General features: G+C 44.1%; 1 protein-coding gene across 1 annotated transcript in view; it reads left to right on the top strand.

Moving 5' to 3' along the window:
• tmem126a (transmembrane protein 126A) overlaps window positions 1–18,940 on the top strand; it is a 274,616-nt gene extending 255,676 nt beyond the window's left edge. Inside the window, 1 exon segment of the mRNA XM_084041408.1 lies at window positions 18,919–18,940. The gene's annotated coding sequence lies outside the window, so the exon portion shown is untranslated.
• The last annotated feature ends 632 nt before the right edge of the window (window positions 18,941–19,572 follow it).

Raw genomic sequence — 19,572 nt, 5'->3', positions numbered from 1 at the left:
CTGAGTTACAGACACTCTATTACCAGCTATCTCCTGATGACTCCATCCATCCTTTGAACCTTCCCTGAAGCATTCATACAGCGAGTCAAACGCTGAGTCATAGCTAGGAGCCATGACTCAGCGTTTTTAACTCACTGTATGAAGTAGATTTAGTCCACTCTGCAGAAGGTCACCGCATGATTAACCTGCAAGACACAGATATATACCAACATTAAATTTAATACATTGTATAATAATAACAATAATAATAGAAAATACAGTTTTTAAGTAGGCTATAGCAGTGGTTCTCAAACTTTTCCGTGCCAAGGACCCCCAAATAGACTCTTATTAGCCCGCGGACCCCCATTTGAAAAGATAAGCCAGGGACTTCCATAATAGAAGATTTTTACGGCTCTCTAGCAGTGATTTTCAACCATTTTAATTTCAAGGACCCCCAGTGTGACATGCATTAGGGCTACAGACCCCCATTTAATGGCATGTATGTCTCTGGGACCCCAATTCATATTGTAAAATCAATGTTAATTTAACTCTGAGAGTGTACAAATGGAACCAAATGGACCCGTTAGGGTCCATTTGGTTCCATTTGTACACTCTCAGAGTTACAGACCCATAAGGGTCCATTTGGTGCCTAATCTATCATTTAGCTGGGGACCCCCTGGAACTCCCTCAAGGACCCCTGGGGGTCCCCGGACCCCACTTTGAGAACCAATGGGCTATAGTGCAGGGGTGATGCAACTTTGATGGTGTAGAGGGCCACTATATTTCCACACTCACTCCAGAGGGACACATTGCATATTATTGTTGCTGTCGGGGGCAGACACCTCATCTCCATATTTTTACTTTTTTTGTAAATTAAATTTGTCATTCTAGTATGTCACACAAAAGTAGCAAAAATAGCTGATCTACAAGCTCAAAGCGCGTCGCATCGCAACGCGTTTTGAGCTTGTAGATCAGCTATTTTGGAATTGGAATCCTGACAGTTTTTTTTTAATTTAATTTCAAATGGATTTGCTTATAATTAAGTTAACTTTATGAACTTAAATACAAATGCATTGGATATTAAGTCATTGAACTAATAATATAGACTGAAGTAATTAAAGCGGGTCATGATTGCATGTTTGGAATTGGAACAGCTGAAATCAATAATATATCACTATTAAGCTGCTGGCCGCATTAAGTTAAGGTGAGGGCCGCGTGTGGCCCCCGGGCCGCCAGTTGCCCATGTATGCTATAGTGTTAACCCTTTAAGACCGGGAACGCGTCAGTGTAAACACTTTAACCATTATCTTATACTTTAGCTATTCAAAAATAGTAGATCTACAAGCTCATAGCGCGGCACCGAGTGCCGCGCTATGAGCCTGCATATCTGCTATTTTTTGAAAAATTGTGAAAATTTCTGAATTTCTTTTACTCAAATTTCCGCTTCTGGGGGGTCCCTGGAACAAATATACATATCATTTTGGGTGGTCCTTGTCCTTGACATGAAAAAGTTTGATTATAGCAACAAAAGTTTTTTTCAAAAAACGTATGATTTAGAACATTGGTTCTCAAAGTGGGGTCCGGGGACCCCCAGGGGTACTTGAGGGGGTTCCAGGGGGTCCCCAGCTAAATGATGGACAGGGACCAAATGGACCCTTATGGGTCTGTAACTCTGAGAGTGTACAATTGTACACTCTCAGAGTTAAATTAACATTGATTTTACAATATGAATTGGGCTCCCAGAGACATACATGCCATTAAATGGGGGTCTGTAGCCCTAATGCATGTCAAACTGGGGGTCTTTGAAATTAAAATGGTTGAAAATCACTGCTAGAGAGCCGTAAAAATCTTCTATTATGGGGGTCCCTGGCTTATCTTTTCAAATGGGGGTCGGCGGGCTAATAAATGTCTATTTGGGGGTCCTTGGCACGAAAAAGTTTGAGAACCACTGATTTAGAAGACATTTGTAGAATCCCCCCAGAAGCAAATATTAGTGTTAAAAATGTTGGCTTTAAAAAAACATATTGAAAAATGTGGACACATTTTCAAGTAGTACCATCAACAGTAGCAGATCTACAAGCTTGAAACGTGGCACAAAGCAACACATTTTGAGCTTGTAGATCTGCTACTTTTGCCATTTTTTAATCCTGAAAAGTAACAGTTTGGGACATTCTATGGTTTCCTCCCGATAGAGGCGATATTATAGTTTCATCTCAGCCTTAGATCAAGACTCAGATTTCTTCTTATCGATTTTGATATCGATATTTAGTTTACTTATTATCCTGCCTGAGTGTTATTTATTTTATGTTACAATTTAGCTCAGTTTAATCTCTATCCTTAGGGCTTTTACATTTGTTTTGTTCTAGATACTTCATGAAAAGTATGACATGTGAAAAGTGCTGTACAAATAAAATGACATTATTATTATCATCCTATCTTTGACATTCTTAACACTCTCCAAAAATAGTGTTTGTAGTTAGTTCCATGTTAAAGTCTCAAACATCTTGATAAATGTATGTTACTCTAAATATAACGTGTTTATCCCAAAGCCACAGATGTTATCCCACCATACAGACCCTTTATGTTCAGTAATATTCCGTATTATTCAATAAATAAATGTTTCAATCTGGTCTGTCTGAACATCACTGTATATATCATTCAATGGGTGTAAGTGGCGCTGTTGCAGGTGAACACCGGTATTACACCCCATGTAATCCAGGAAATACAATGACGTTCATCCACAGAGGGGATTAAAACACTTATTTATTAATCTATACTGAACATTAACTGAACACTAACACCCCGTATGTACGGATAACATCTGTGGCTTTAAGACAATCGTTTTATATTTACAATGCATACATAAGTATAGACGCACGAGCCTTAACACAGAACCACAAACTATTTGGTAAAGTGGCGCTGTTGCAGCAGGTAAATGTCCATGTAAATGTGGAACTAGAACGGCGTTCAGACACACACGGGACTAAAACGCGTCTTTATTAAACTCTACGTAATATTACGGAACACAACAGACCCGTATGGACGGGTAACATCCGTGTCTTTGTGTTTAAACACTTTGTATGTTGGATTGGGTTCATTTATGGGGATTTATGATCAGTTTAAAACTACCAACAAACATCAGACTCGAATCGATCACCATAAATAATACAATCCCTGACGGGCCGTCTTGGTCCAGATTTATAAACACACACGAACATATGGCAGGGTTAGATCTACAAACCCCCACACAGTGAGTGTTTAAACTTTAGATATAAATCAAACATTACTTTACCTTCAGCAGAGGAGCGTGACATGTTGCAAGTCAAAATGTTTGAAAGCACTGCCAAGCAGACGTAGTGCGCCTGCGTCTAATTTAAATCCATATTCACATCCGGTCTAAAGCCCCGCCTACTGGATCCGGTGCGTTGAACACGTTCACCCCGACGTCACATGGACAAACCATTTCCGTTTTCTGACCGGATGTTTATCCTGCAGAGTGAATAGATCCACAGACTGCTTTTCGCTCATCAACACTAAATCATCTTCACCTGTGCAGATCAGCGGTGTAAAGTAACTAATTACATGTACTCAAGTACTGTACTTAAGTACAATTTTGAGTTATTTGTACTTTATTTGAGTATTTCCAATTTCCAATACTTTTACTTCTACTCCACTACACCTCAGAGGCAACAATTAGATCCCCACGCACATAAAACATGATTGTATATTACATTCCCATATTAGGAGACGAACCCGGGCCACCAGGGTGAAAACCAGGTATCCTAATCGCTAGACTTTATGGATCTGACGCTAGGTGACTTCCAGAAAATACTAGTATTTTGGTCTCATGTTGTTGCTACGACACCTGATGCCTTGGACGCCATCTAGTGTCCATCAGCAGACACTACATCTGTCTGAGGATATGGCGGGTGTAAAATGTATTTCAGATTTTAAATAATTTTTACACTAGGTTAGGGGTCTTCAACAGGCCTTATGTAATCAAATTTATTTACATCAGTGTGTTCATGTAGTTTATCAATGTTTAATGAGCTAATGTCATAAAAATCCACCGTAGACTTGGCATATTTTTATTGATGTAGCCTAGTATAGTGTGACATTTGCTCAATTTGTGATTTTGGGGGTCCTCTGCCAAATACATATTAATTTGGGGACTTGACAAGAAAATGTTTAAGAATTATCATATTGGCTGAAAGCTGAATGGGTAAAGGTTGGAATCCCAGCCCTGACAATGTGTCGAGATGTCCTTGAGCAAGACACTCAACCAAGATGAAATCGGTTTAAGTATATTCTATCATTGTTATCATCATCATCATCCTTATCTATGGGGCAGGCACATTATTAATTATGAATTCCACTTAAAAGACCCCTTAATTAGGAAATCGCCTCTCTCTCTCTGTGTCTATGTCAGGAATTGTAAACCTGGTGCCAAAAAAGTACTCAGAAAACATAATCCAGGCTTTAGCTGGCAGAGATAAATATATATACATATTTTTTGGCTCTCAAGGAACAATAGAAACTAAAACTACAAAATATTCATGAACACAAGTGTAAGAAAATCAACCATTGTACAAAGGTAGAAAATAATCTGGTTAGGAAAAAGCCCAAAATATAAATTTTGGAAATACAAAACAAAACACAACACACTCTTAGATGCAATGATCAACAATAAATCAAAAAGCAAATTAGAGGAAAATAAACATTAAATCCTAGATTAAATCAATCTAATATTAGTTCAGGTTCCGATGACATGCTTGATTTATTAGCTTTTGCTGTATTCATGTATAACAATTTATGTTAAATCATCTTGTAATTCAGGTTATGATTTTGTCAAAATGTAATTTATACGGAGTGAACATTTCGATTCATAGTAAGTCTAAATGGCGTGGCCCAGTTCAACTGGGACAACAAAGGAGTGATGTTCAGCCAATTATACCTGTAGTGTTAAAAAGAATAGTGTTGTACAATAACTAACACTGAGTAAACTCACATTTAATTAACAAAAAAAAAACATTTACAACTACGTTACCAATAATTTAAAGAACAAAATCATTCTGAGGCCTGTCAGCATCGCATCATTTCCAGCACAGCATAGCAGCGATTATCTATTCTTTCATCGTTGGTTTGAAAAATCAACTGTTAAATCCAAACTGTTCAACAAAACACTGTTAAAAAGCTAAGGCTTAAATCATACTTTGTTGCCTGACCCTTAAGACAAGCACTGTATGACAGAAATGATGCATTATCAATTTAAAACGGTTGATGCGTGCAGAAGGCTAGTATGAAGAACTGACTTCAGTTCTACCACTGCAACGTGCAGCAGTATACACAGGTGAATATAACATCTGCTACGGATGTAGAATAATAATCCTGAGATAAAAACAAATGAACCCATACAGATGATTATACTTCACTGCAAGGATCCACAAATAAATGATGACAGAGTAATTCATTATTGTAACAACTGCAATACAGACAAACATAAATATAAAATTGTGTAAGAGTCTACAGTGGGATATTGTTTGTTCAATACGCCCTCCAAATAAAGAAAGCACATCCTGAGGTTAAAAGCAATTTCACGCCTGATTTATAATATCGTACAATGGCGTCACATGGTTAAAATAGCCAATCTACAAGCTCACAACGCTTCACAGATCTGTGACGCATTGTGAGCTTGTACATCTTCTATTTTCTGTGCGAAACACCTTTCCCTTGCATGGTGGCTCCATCTCCGGCTTGAAATTCTGATGACCTTTTCATTTGGCCGTACAGTAAACCGTTCTTTGAAAGAGATGCCAGTAAACATCTTTCACATGAGTGACTGGTGCAGCGCTAGGTTTCTAGACACAGAATTACAATTATTCAGACAAGCAATTACTGAAGCGGATTGGATGTTTTCCTTATGTAACCCACAGTGTACTGGCCTCTCTACACACCCTTGGACTCTGCGTTGTGTTTTAGTTGTTTAGGAGATGGGGTGTTGTGCGGAGAGAAGGGACACTGGACACACTGGTTCAGGATTGTGGTTGAGACCTTGTGCATTTATTTGCTCACATTCACAGGTTCTGCTGCTGGTAATTGGCTGTAGGCTTTCCAACAGAAAGAAAACATAAACTCTGTAAATAACATGTCCTCATATGCTAAATAACAATTAATGATCAACCACATAAAATATTAGTGGAAACAATGGCCAGAATAAGATACAAAACATGTAAAAACATCCTTCACAATTCCACTTCCACATGTGGCCAACTTACATTATATATTTAAGTACAAAAACGTCAGTGCATATTATTCAGAATGACATCAAAATGTAGGTAAGCTTCTCAGCTAACACTGTATAGCAACAAACTCACTGGATGGGCGTTTTTAACTCAGATATCTTACAGATTGTTCAGACAGACATAAAACCGTGCTCACCTTTCCAACAGAAAGAAAACATAAACAAACATGGCGCCCTCAGCTGCCTAGTCAACTGAACTACGGTGTCCAGTGAGGGACAAAAAGGTGATGCTTGCTGACACCATAGGTGAGGGAGCTTGGCAACAGCGACACCTGCTGACATAAAAAGGCTACTGCCTTACATCTACCCCTTCTTTAATTGATGGCGTCCCTGCCATCAGACCAAACAAAAACAAACGCCACCCATTAACAAAAACTGTGTGTGTGTGTGTGTGTGTGTGTGTGTGTGTGTGTGTGTGTGTGTTACATAATATGCCCTGCTGGTCCTCTTGCTTTGACCCTTTGCCACAACTTCCATCCCCTTTCTATCTTCTGCTGTTCCTCATCAGATCTCAAGACTCGTGACTCAAGGCATAATCTCTTTGGGGGCCGTCGATTTCTTGGCGGGTTCCTCCTTGGAGCATTGGGCCCTGGAGGTGTGTTGGAAAGTCTCTCTTCCTCCCCTCCATCACTCATTTGCTCAGGCTCCACATCCACTTCCTCCATCCTTGTTTGTTCATCATGTCCATTTATTGACTCTGGTGCAGTGTTCTCCACAACTGCCTCTGTATCATCCATCTCACATTCCTCTTCTGTATCTGCCTCAGTCTCTCTTCCATCCTGCTCCACTATTCCCTCTGTATCGTCTCTGTCCCAGTTCTCTTCCACGTCTGACTCCTCCTCTCTCATCACTTCACTGGCCTGCTCCACTGGAAGAAACATACACTGTGTAAGGAGGTTACGGTGGACCACTTTTTCTGTTTCTCCATCTTCTGGTCGTATCACATACACAGGTATATTGGGTTGTTTCTTCACCACAATGTATGGACGCGACTCCCATTTGTCTCCCAGTTTCTGCCGCCCTTCCACATGACACTTTTTGAGCAGGACTCTGTCCCCCGGGCTGAAGACGTGACTCTTTGCTTTTTGGTCATAGTATTTTTTCTGCTGATCCTTTGCTTGGTGAGAAGTCTGATTAGCCAGGGCGTAGGCCTGTGACAGACTGTCATGCAGAGTTTGGACATACTCAGTATATTCGCCTTGCTCATTGGTGGTAGAAAGCCCAAAGATCAGGTCGACTGGGAGCCGGGGGTGCCTACCGAACATCAAGTAGTATGGTGTATATCCAGTCGAGTCGTGTCGTGTGCAGTTGTAGGCATGCGTCATTGCATCCAAATGCTCATGCCAGCGGGGTTTCAGGTGAGGCTCTAGTGTCCCCAGCATGTTCATGAGGGTCCGGTTGAACCTTTCGGTGGTCCCGTTGCCCTGGGGGTGGTAGGGGGTGGTGTGGGTTTTAGTGATGCCAGTACACTTACACAGCTCCTTCACAATAGTACTTTCAAAATTGCGTCCTTGGTCTGCATGCAATTTCGCAGAAAAACCAAACCGGCAGAAGAAGTTTTTCCACAGTACCTTAGCCACTGTGCTGGCTTTTTGGTCTTTCGTGGGGTAGGCCTGGGCGTAGCGGGAGAAGTGGTCAGTAACAACAAGCACATTTTCTATGCCACCTTTTGACTTCTCCAGCATCAAAAAGTCCACACACACCAGCTCCATGGGGGCACTGGTGTGAATACTGACCAGGGGAGCCCGGAGGCCTGCAGTTGGGGTCTTTCTGAGGCAGCACCTCTCACACTGCTCACACCAGGCCTTGATCTCCTGGAACATCCTTGGCCAGTAGAATCTCTCCCTTATCATCTGTAATGTCCTCTCAAATCCCAAGTGTCCTGAGTCATCATGAAGAGTAGTCTTGACAGATGTACGCAGCCGTTCTGGCAGTACAAGCTGCTCCAATACTCCCCTTTGGCCGTCTTGTACACAGCGGTACATGATACCATCGCGTATCACTAACCTCCTCCACTCCTTTAAGAGAAGGCACATTTGCCCACCACCACTGTCCCTCTCACTGCGACTTGGCTTCCGGTTCAGGCTTTTAAAGTGCAGGACAGGGCTGATGACAGGATCTTCCTTCTGCCCTGCACGGATCTGCTGTTTAGTCATGGCAGGTAAGGATTCTGTCCCCACATCCAAGTAGGGCTCACTGGACTTGAGTAATCGAGGTTCTTGGGGGTCAGGTTCCTCTGGGGCAGTAGTGTTCTCACCCGGGGAGCTCTCTTGTTTTCGGGTGGGCCGAGGTTCCTCTGGGGTAGTAGTGTTATCACCCGGGGAGCTCTCTTGTGTTCGGGTGGGCAGAGGTTCCTCCGGGGCAGCAGTGTTCTCACCCAGGGAACTCTCTCGTCCTCGGGTGGACCGGTTCCCACCATGGACTAGTTCACTGGCCCTCACCCGCTGAGGGCAGGTGTGTAGGACTTGCGTGACCTCCTGATAGGATATACGGGAGAGTGCGTCAGCATTTGCATTACTCTTTCCTCTTCTATACTGGATGTCAAAGTCGAACGCCGACAGTCGAGACACCCACCGCTGTCCTGTAGCATCCAGCTTCGCTGAGGACATCACATACTTGAGGGGGTTGTTGTCTGTCTGGACTGAGAATCTACGTCCATAGAGATGGTCGTAGAACTTATCTGTCACTGCCCACTTCAGAGCGAGGAACTCAAGTTTGTGTGCAGGATATCGGGTTTCTGCTGGGCTCAAGCCACGGCTGGCGTAGGCCATGACTCTCTCGACTCCACCCTGGATTTGGACCAAGACAGCGCCAAGACCCTCTCCTGACGCATCAGTTTGAAGCACAAAGGGCAGGCTGAAATCTGGATACCCCAGCACTGGAGCAGTCGTCAACTTTTCTTTCAGTGTCTGAAAGGCCTCCTCACACTCATTAGTCCACACAAAGGGTGGGTCAGGACCCGGGCTTCTCTTTCCCCCTCTCTTCTTCTTTCTGGGGTCGCCGCTGGTGAGGCGGTATAGAGCTGCTGCTGTCATGGAGTAGCCGTTCACATATCTTCTATAATAACCGGCCAAACCCAAAAATTGGAGCACTTCTTTTCGATTTGTGGGCCTCACCCAGTCCTTAACCCTGCTGATTTTCTCTGGGTCTGTCCTGATGCCCTTTGCAGACACCAAGTGGCCCAAATACTGCACTTCCTTTCTCACAAGCTGGCACTTCGAGGGCTTCAACTTCAAGCCATGCTCCTTGAGTCGATCAAACACAAGCTGCAACCTCTCCAGGTGCTCTTCAAAGGTTTTGGAGAATATGATGAGGTCATCTAGATAGATCAGGAGGTGAGTGAAGTTCAGATCCCCAAAGCAGCAGGTCATTAGTCTCTGGAAGGTGGACGGAGCGTTCTGTAGCCCAAAAGGCATTCTGTTGGCCTCAAACAGCCCCATGGGAGTGCTGAATGCTGTCTTGTGTTTGTCGTGCTCCGCCACCTCCACCTGCCAGTAACCAGACGTGAGGTCAAGGGTGGAGAAGTACTTTGCTTGCCCCAGGGCCTCCAGGGCCTCCTCTATTCGGGGCAGGGGAAATGCGTCTCTGGTGCTGTAGGAGTTCAGCTTTCTGTAATCCACACAAAGCCTTAGTGACCCATCTTTCTTGGTTACGATCACAACCGGTGAAGCATATGGGCTCTTACTAGGCCTGATGACCCCTGTTGTCTCCATGTCTATTAACAACTTCCTCACATCTTGCCACTGTGAGGGGGGAATCTTGCGGTATGGCAGTCGAAAGGGTGTAGAATCGACAAGGGGAATTTCATGCTTTATTGTTTTTGTGTGGCCATAGTCTGTGGAATGCTGGGAGAACACACTTCCATTTTTCTCCACCAGCTCTTTAAGGAGGGACCGCTGGTGCTCATTCTCTACTGCCGCTTCACTTACGTCCACCCCACCACTTGCCACAACTTGATCCAAACTCAGGCAGGCCTCGTTGCTCTCAGAGTTGTGATGTTCACCTGGCTTCTTGTCAGGAAACTCCACAACATTTTCCACCATGAGTGCATTGGCCAGACGTGTGTGTGGCCTTATTGTGATAGCATGTTGGGACAGATTCATCACCCTAACAGGGGTGCAGCCTTTCTTCACATCAACAAGGACTTTGGCAACCAAAAGGTCTTGGGGGAGACGCAGGAAAGGGTGGCCTTCAATGAGGGCTGTGTAAGTCTTTCTTTGTGGGCCAGCCTTGACCCTACACCTCAAATCCATCTCCTTCCCTCCAGGGATGCTTATCTTACGGCCAGTGTACACAGCGGGGCCCACCGTGTCATCCGTTCCATTATGTTCTGTGTTCCCAATTTCCAGTAGGGCAGTGTACCACTCTGGATGGCTTTGCTTGACCTGGTGAATGAACTGCTGTCCATAGGTTGCTTGGAGGTGGCTTCTGGAGACACGAATGACATTGGTGCCAATAAGCAGGGGGACAGAGGAACGATACTCTGAATCAGGGACCACAAAAGCTGGCACAGCCTCAAACTCTCCCCCCAGCACTTTCAGGTTAATGTGCAGGACACCATAGTAAGGCACACTCTGTCCGGCTGCCCCCTCTATGGGTATTTTAGAAGGCTGTAGCTTTTGTTTCTGAAGGGTTGGGTGGGTGCGCCAGTACTTGTGAGTAATACTGGTAATCTGGGAGCCAGAGTCTATGAGTGCCTTGCATTTTATCCCATTGACTTCCACCTCCCCCTCGTTCCTGGGACCGACTAATGGGGTGTCCTCTCCTCCATCATCAGTTCCGCTCACCTGTAATGGGGAAACTTGCTGCTTGCCCATGGTTGCCCCGGTAACCATGGGCTTTAGGGGTTTAAATGTTGTGCTGAGGGAGCTGTGTTTCCCTCCGCAGGGGCCATAGGCTGGGGTTGCCGAACCCAGGACAGACTGGGATCTGGGAGTACTGCTCTGCAGACCCGGGCAATATGTCCTTGTTTCCCACACCGGTAGCATGTAACACTGGAGCCCTGGCCAGTACTTCCTGGTGATGACGGGAATCTTGGTGGGGGGGCAACGGGAGGGACAGATAGTGGGACAGCGGGTGGAACAGTGGCTGGGGCAGTAATTCTTGATTCAAGGTGAGACAACATGGCCATCTGTTGCTCTTGGCTTAGAGCCAACTTCTTAACAATCTCTCTCAACTCTGACAACTCTGAGGTCTCTTTTGTTATTTCTGTCTTCACATTTGCAGCATGCTCGGGTGTGGCATGTACCTGGGCATATGCTTTCTTTGTCTTGTGCTGTCCCTGGAACTTCTTTGTTTCTTTTGTTAGATTTCTGAGCTCAATTTGTAGCTCTCGGAAGCTCAATAGCCGGGGCTTCATTGGCGAAATCCTTGCATACATCTCCTCATCTTCAAGCCCCCTTAAGAACTGCCGGGTGAGTTTGCTATCACGGTCGGGGAAAGGCCTGCCCCCTCTTTCACTGTCTTCCACATCTCGCAATTTTGCCTCCAGTGCTATGGCATAAGAGCAACAAGATTCTCCAGACTTCTGGCACCGTTCATAGAAGTCGGCTAGTGGATCAAGGGAGCCATGTGTGTCACTGTACTCAGCCCTCAATTCCTCAAATGCCTTCTCAGGGGTTTGGTCATGGGGAGGTAGGTTCAACACCAACCTTCTGGCCTCGCCACCCAGGTGTCGCACTACTGTGGAAAAGCGGAGGTGCATGGGAAGCTCTATTGCCTCCAGGAGATACTGCATGTCACGAATCCAGTCCTCTACAAGCATCTTGCAATCAGAATTACCGGTGAAGATTTGGACATTCTTCACCTGATGAGTCTGCAGGAAGCCACCATAGGCAGCAGGTGGAAGGCTTAGGTTGGCTATGGCTCTGTGTGGGGCGTAGGATGGAGGTAGAGGAGTGGGTTGGGGGAGTGCACTGGGATGTCTATTGCTGACTCGGGGGTCGGAAGCAGGTGTCCATGTATGTACTGGAGCCGGCACCTGGAGGGGAGCTGTATGATCAAAGATTTGTGTAAGGGTATTGGGATACATTCTGGCTTGAGGATCTGAAGCAGGAATCTGTAAATATACTGGAGCAGGGGTGTGAGGGGAAGCTGTATGGTGAATAGCTTGTGGGAGGGTATTGGGATACATGCTGGCTTGAGGGTGTACAGCAGGTGCCTGTAGATGTACTGGAGCAGGGCCATGGGGGGGAGCTGGGTAGTCAACATTTCCATAATTCGCATTCATAGGGATGGGCACAGTCGTGCTGTGGCCCCATGCACCAGTGGCAGACGGGGGCTTGGGGGTAGGAGTGGGATATGCATATCTGGCGTAGGCCTGAGGGGGAGGCTGGGTAGCCTGGGTTGGATAAAGGGAGTTAACTGGAGGGTTAATTGTTGGCTGCTGCATTTCTGAGAACATGGGGCGTGGAAGGCCTTGCGGTGACAGTATTGGGGGTGGTGGACTACACTGTGAGCTCGGTCCTGAGTACTGAGTGTGTGAGGGCTTTGGCCGCACTGACTGCTGCGGCAACACTGTACTGGCATCAGCCGTTGCTCCTTCACTCAAAATATGTAATTGTGTTGTATGGGGAGAGTTGTAGTTATGGCTTGATGCATGGCCAGGGGAGGGTTGTGTCTTGTGGGGAGAGTCATAGTTATGGCTGGTTGGAGGGCCTGGGGTGAGTAGGTGGGCTGGTGGCTGAGCAGTGGGGTCCTCCAGCTTTGAAGGGGAATTTGTGTAGTCACTCAACATCTTCAGTTAGTTTAACTGGTATCAGGGGCTTGGGCAGTGAAATAGATGATATGTCTGTGTATGTAGGTGTGTAGAAGGGTTATTTCCAGTGTAGTACAGTGCAAAGAAACCAAAAAACAAAACAAAAAAACACAATGTATCAAGTATCAAGTCGTACATGAAATTCACATTAACCAAGACTATTTCAATTAGTCAGTACACAGCTCTGTGTCTAACTCCAGGAATATGAATGAGGTAGATAACAACAATATTCATAGAGTTGTTCCTTATAAAAGTCTCTCACATAGAATAAAGCATTTTTTTTTCTTTTCTTCAATTCAATTAGCAGCTCAGTTTATAGGACACCAAATAAAGTCCTCAAATGAAAACAACTTTTCATAGCATTGAAAGGATATGTTGAAGAAGTGGATATTCTTCCCATTCAGCTCAGCAGATGATAGTAGCTCAGTCCACCACACTGTCCATTCACTGCTGGTAATACAGTTTGGTACAACCTCATAGATGGGGATGCTACTGTCAGTCTCTCTCTCTTTCTCTTCAGTCTCGTAGTGCCACAATCCGGGTCACGGCACCAAAGATGTAACCCACAGTGTACTGGCCTCTCTACACACCCTTGGACTCTGCGTTGTGTTTTAGTTGTTTAGGAGATGGGGTGTTGTGCGGAGAGAAGGGACACTGGACACACTGGTTCAGGATTGTGGTTGAGACCTTGTGCATTTATTTGCTCACATTCACAGGTTCTGCTGCTGGTAATTGGCTGTAGGCTTTCCAACAGAAAGAAAACATAAACTCTGTAAATAACATGTCCTCATATGCTAAATAACAATTAATGATCAACCACATAAAATATTAGTGGAAACAATGGCCAGAATAAGATACAAAACATGTAAAAACATCCTTCACAATTCCACTTCCACATGTGGCCAACTTACATTATATATTTAAGTACAAAAACGTCAGTGCATATTATTCAGAATGACATCAAAATGTAGGTAAGCTTCTCAGCTAACACTGTATAGCAACAAACTCACTGGATGGGCGTTTTTAACTCAGATATCTTACAGATTGTTCAGACAGACATAAAACCGTGCTCACCTTTCCAACAGAAAGAAAACATAAACAAACATGGCGCCCTCAGCTGCCTAGTCAACTGAACTACGGTGTCCAGTGAGGGACAAAAAGGTGATGCTTGCTGACACCATAGGTGAGGGAGCTTGGCAACAGCGACACCTGCTGACATAAAAAGGCTACTGCCTTACATCTACATGAACAATGTTTAGAAAATGGGCACATTATTATTATGGTCCCCATCTCCAGTGCTCAGCCCCCAATTCTTTTTCATCCTAAACGCTGGACATGGCAACTCTTAGTTCTGGAACTGCAAAACTTTCTCTAGTGGCTTGTTTTAGGAACTCAAGTGTAAAGTGTAGTAAAAAATATAATTTGGTCATTAGAAATCCATTTTCAAAAATATATTTTAGCTACTGACAATATATATTCTCCAACAATATATTTTTCTTCAACTCAACTTCAGCTAAAATGTCACATCACAGGTTTGCAAGTGTAAAAAAGTAGGTGAAATTCTTTGTCGTGCAAGCTTCCATCTGTAGGATGTTTATATTTGGCTGTTTATTTTGAAACATTCAATATATATCGTCTCTGTCGGGTGGAAACCTCATATGTCCAAAACTGTTACTTTCCAAAGATAGCACAAAAAAAAGCTCGAAACGCGACGCAAACTTTTGATACTTTTGTGTGACGCTGTAGTATGATCAAGTAGGGCATTGATTTATGAAAAAGCACAAAAAGTTAGAATATAGAGAGGTTTCTGACCAACAGCGTCAGAAACTTGTATATCGTTTGAGATGGTAACATGGGACTAGTAGATGCAGGACTGGGACAGTAGCTCCTGGTAGTGCAGTCCACTAGCTAGAGAGCGAGCCATGCGTCGTGAGGTATGCTTCATGTCTCTAGCTGCTCGGATGGCCCGGTCGAGGGAGGTGCTCAGGGACCGCCGCTGGTTGGTGGTCAGGGAACTCGTATGACCCCTCGCCTCCTTGCGGCCCCTGACACCCGAGGGTGCTCCTCCACTGCTGTTCGAGGGCACACGCAGGGCCTCTGGGTAAGAGTCCATCTTGATCACAGGACTGGGGTAAAACCTGAGTGGAAAAGGGGTTCGATGTCATGACCGGATATTAACCAAATGAACCCTAGCGTCCCTATTCTGGGCCTGTCATAATGGGCTCACTGCCCTTTTCTGTAAAAAATGTGCAAACATTTGGCGTAAATAGGCTCACATTCTGCGAAAACTGGGTGAACGTTCTGTGGAAATACCTGATATACAAGCTTGCAGATTTTTGGTTTAAGAGCTTCTTTCGTCTTCTACAGACAGTTATTCTTGGAATATTTTATTCTGTATCTGCAAGTTTATTATTCAGACAGAACAGCTGAAAAGGTGAGCTATATTATATTCAAGGAGTAGACTTTCTACATGCCATTATCAGGGGGTGAATGTACTATATATTTGTGTGAAATTAACTGACCCAATCCTACTTAATCACATGAACCCTAGCATCCCTATTCTGCGGTGAACATTTGGTGAAAATAGTCGATCTCCAAGCTCACATTGGCCCTTATTTATCAACGCGGTGCAGCCCGAATAATGAGCGTACGGCGTAATCACCGCACCTTTCGGCATTTATCAATATATCCTGACGTGGGCTTCATCCTACCGTAGGCTGAAATCTCACGTCTGGTTGAGACCAGTTGTTGATGTTGGCTGCGCCCGTTTATTCCATTCTAGACCTGCGGAGCACCATTGTCTGACTGTCTGACAAGCATCTGGACACATAATCCACTCCTAAATGTGTATATCTACACTAATAAATAATCACTGTGAAAATATATCATTTTATAAAGTAATTTAAACAAACTGCTTTAACAGTCATTCAGATAAGATTGTAGATCTGTCTGTATTGAAAATAGCAGATCTACAAGCTCACAACAGGTCGCATTGCGACGCGTTGTGAGCTTGTAGATCTGCTATTTTCAGCGCAGCAGTGCTTCTGCGAGAGAATTTTCGGGAGCCCCGACCATCTTTTCACTGACAGTGAGGTCTACAAACTTACAGTAGCTTGTCCTATGTTATGGAGTTATGTCATAGAGAGTTATGTAGGCTACACAACCTGGCTGGGTTAAGGATATAAACCCGACGCTCCAACATTAACGTGGCGGCACGGAATCACTGCATTCCGCCCGAGTCTCATGTACCGCTACGCTACGGACACGGACATGAAAGACAAAGTTGGGCGGGCGCGCGCGTGTGTGTGTGTGTGTGTGTGTGTGTGTGTGTGTGTGTGTGAGAGAGAGAGCGAGAGAGCGAGAGAGAGCGAGAGAGAGAGGCGTGTGCGTGTGCAGCGAGGCAAGCGGGGGAAACTGTTTCTTATTGGCTTTTCATGTCTTTGGTCGTATTCTGGTTCGTCTTCATGTCGTAAAATCGGGGCGTTTTGAGAATATTTAAGGGCGTGTTATTTAAATGACGCTCGGTTTCAGCCGTCACATTTATCAACGCTGGGACCAAGTGTACGCTCGGATCAGCTGTGTAGGATGCGTTGATAAATGTGACTTCGACGTTGGTGTACGGCCGAATATATGGAAAAATATACTCCGGTTTATACGCTGCGTTGATAAATGAGGGCCCATGTGTCGAGAGGCGTGTCGTCACAAGTTCACAACGCGCCGTGTACGTTGTGAGCTTGTAGAGGGAAAAAATTATGGGAGACAATAATGTTTTTGCTATTAGTCCCTGGGAGACAGCTATTTATAGTGCTTATGGGACTTTTAATGCACAATTAGCTCACTATGAAATGGTTGACTGTTATTAGAAATGGTCAGAAACAGTGTTCATTTCATTTATTTTTCATTTAAAAAACGTAACAAGAGCAGATAAAATACTTTTGTTAAGTTTTTTTTATTTGTAAAAAGTGATGACAAATTTGGCAACATGGCAACCAATGTTGTCACTACAACTCATTGTTACTGATTTGTTATTTTCTTTTAACTGAGCAAAAAGTTGGCTCATTCATAAAACATTCTCATGCATTAAAGTTTTGCCCCATCAGCATTTCAGAGGGTGGCCTTGTTCTAACTGCAATGGGGAGTTCATTCCACAGTTTGGGAGCCAGAAGGGAGAAGAGTCTGGGACGCGTGGAGCGTTGTCCCGGATGTTTTAGGGAAGGTTCTGACAGCTTCCCTGTGTTAGCTAATCTGAGTGAGCGGGAGGGGTTGCAGGGTTGGATCAGGCTTTGTGAAGGTATGGGGGGGGGCTATGACTTTGATTGCTTTGTAGGCCAGCATCAGTGTTTTGTACTCGGTGCAGGCAACAACTGGGAGCCAATGGAGGGAGCTGAAAAGGGGGGAGACCTGAAAACTTTGGCTAGTTGAAGACCAGGCATGCTTTATTTGATGGGGCTTAAGTGCACATACCGGGAGGCCAGTAAGGAGCGAGTTACAAGTTTTGATATGACTGAAGCCAGGATAAGGAGCTGGGCTGATTCCTGGGTAGGGAAGGGTCTGATCCTTCGAATGTTATAGAGTGTAAACCTACATGATCAAGTGGCCGCTGCATGTGTGCCTTGAATGAGACTGTCCAGGACAACGCAACCGGGGAGTTTGTCTATGGAAATAGTGAAATCCTACATGGGGCAGGACTTACCTGGGAAGAAGAGAACCTTGGTCTTGTCTGGGTTCAGCTTAAGGTGGTGAGAAGAGAAGACATCCACTGTGAGATGTCAGCCAGACATGCAGCGATGCACTCTTCAACCTGAGTGGCAGGGGGTGGAGAGAGAAACAGAGTATTTACAACTGTTACAATCAACCAATAGTAAGGAGTATAGGCCTAAGGATCAGATCCTAGATCAGTGACTATCATGAAATTCCACTTGACGATTCATTGTCTTACAAATAATTGTGATTAACAATTTAATTGTCTTTTTTCTGTGAACATTGGAATATATAAATTACGTTAATTTATGTTTAGCTTTTAGGCTTTGCAAACAGAAATTGCATATGGCATATAACTTAAATATACAAAGAAATGAATGATACCAATAATCAAAATAAATAATATACTATGGCCAAAATAGGCCATATTTAATCATTTTCTCTTTTTTTTTTAAAGTAGTGGAAATAGCCGATCTACAAGCTCACAACGTGTCGCATTGCGATGTGTTGTGAGCTTATAGAATATATATATATAACAATATAGCGCATTTTCAGGTAGGTGACAAAATGTAAGCCAATCAGGAGAGAGCACTGAAAAGGCATGTTCTGTTTAATAAAGAGCTGGAGAGACATGGGAGAGACTCCTTTTACTGAACAAACACTCTATAGGAATGAGTACTATCACAATATAGAGCTATTTAACACTTATTTTAACCAAAGTAACTCACATACCCTACATTTAACAATATGGGTGTATAGAACCTGTTTTTAATCTCAAATAGTGTCGTTTTGTGGTGTCTTATCCTTTGATAACACTCAGGCAGGGTGTGGTGTTTGGGTTAAATTCTTACCCTCTGGTAACATTCTGGCAGGGTGTGGTGTTATATAGGGTGGTGTCAGGGTATATTCTTGTGGTGCTAGGGTTAAATTCTTACCCTCTGGTAGCATTCAACCTGGGTGTGCATGGTCTATAGAAGGTGGAGTTCCCTGCATCAGGATCCTGATCCACTCCCTCAACAATGGATCCACACTGAGGTCAAACACAAAGGTCATAGGTCACAAACCGATGCACACAGTGATATTCATAATGGGTCGTCATATCTAGGTCAGTCGCTAGCATCAATGGAGCAGAATGTGAAAGGTCTCACACACTCTCTTCACCTCCAGGCTAGGTTGTTAGTCCAGTGGTTCTCAACCTTTTCAGGCCGTGACCCCCCAAAATAATCATATTTGAACTGGGGAACATCCCAAAATAATCATATTTGAACTGGGGACCCCCCAAAATAATCATATTTGAACAGGGGACCCCCACCCTGATAAGCATTTGAAATTGTAGGAGTTGAGGTATTACATTTAGTTTGACTCGGTTCCACAGATAAACATTGTGAAAATAGCAGATCTACTTTCTTATATTATTTGACAATTTGGCCAATGTTTGACAAGTTTTCATAGCATAGTTTGTTTTTGATGGAGTAATGGTCTTTTTCTTTCTTTCTTTTTTTGCAGGTATTAAACTAGCTGGGGACCCCGAGAACCACTGTTTTAGTCGACCAGCCACAGCCCACTTTGTAGTTACTAATGTAAGCTGGTTATGGTGGAAATAATGACTGAAGGAGTATGGGGAAAGTGAAGTGCTTGAAGGGCTGAGGCTCAGTCTGAAGAGGTGAGTCTTCAGATTATGACGGAACATTGGAAGTGAGTCTGCAGTTCTAACTGCAATGGGGAGTTCATTCCACAGGTTGGGCGCCAGAAGGGAGAAGAGTCTGGGACGTGTGGAGCATTGTCCCGGATGTTTTAGAGAAGGTTCTGACAGCTTCCCTGTGCTAGCTGATCT

This window comes from Gymnoscopelus microlampas, assembly GCF_963454915.1.
Source record: "Gymnoscopelus microlampas genome assembly, chromosome: 18".
NCBI classification, from domain to species: Eukaryota; Metazoa; Chordata; class Actinopteri; order Myctophiformes; family Myctophidae; genus Gymnoscopelus; species Gymnoscopelus microlampas.
The sequence above is the reverse complement of the archived record's forward strand: the minus strand, read 5'-3'. Positions and strand labels throughout refer to the sequence as shown.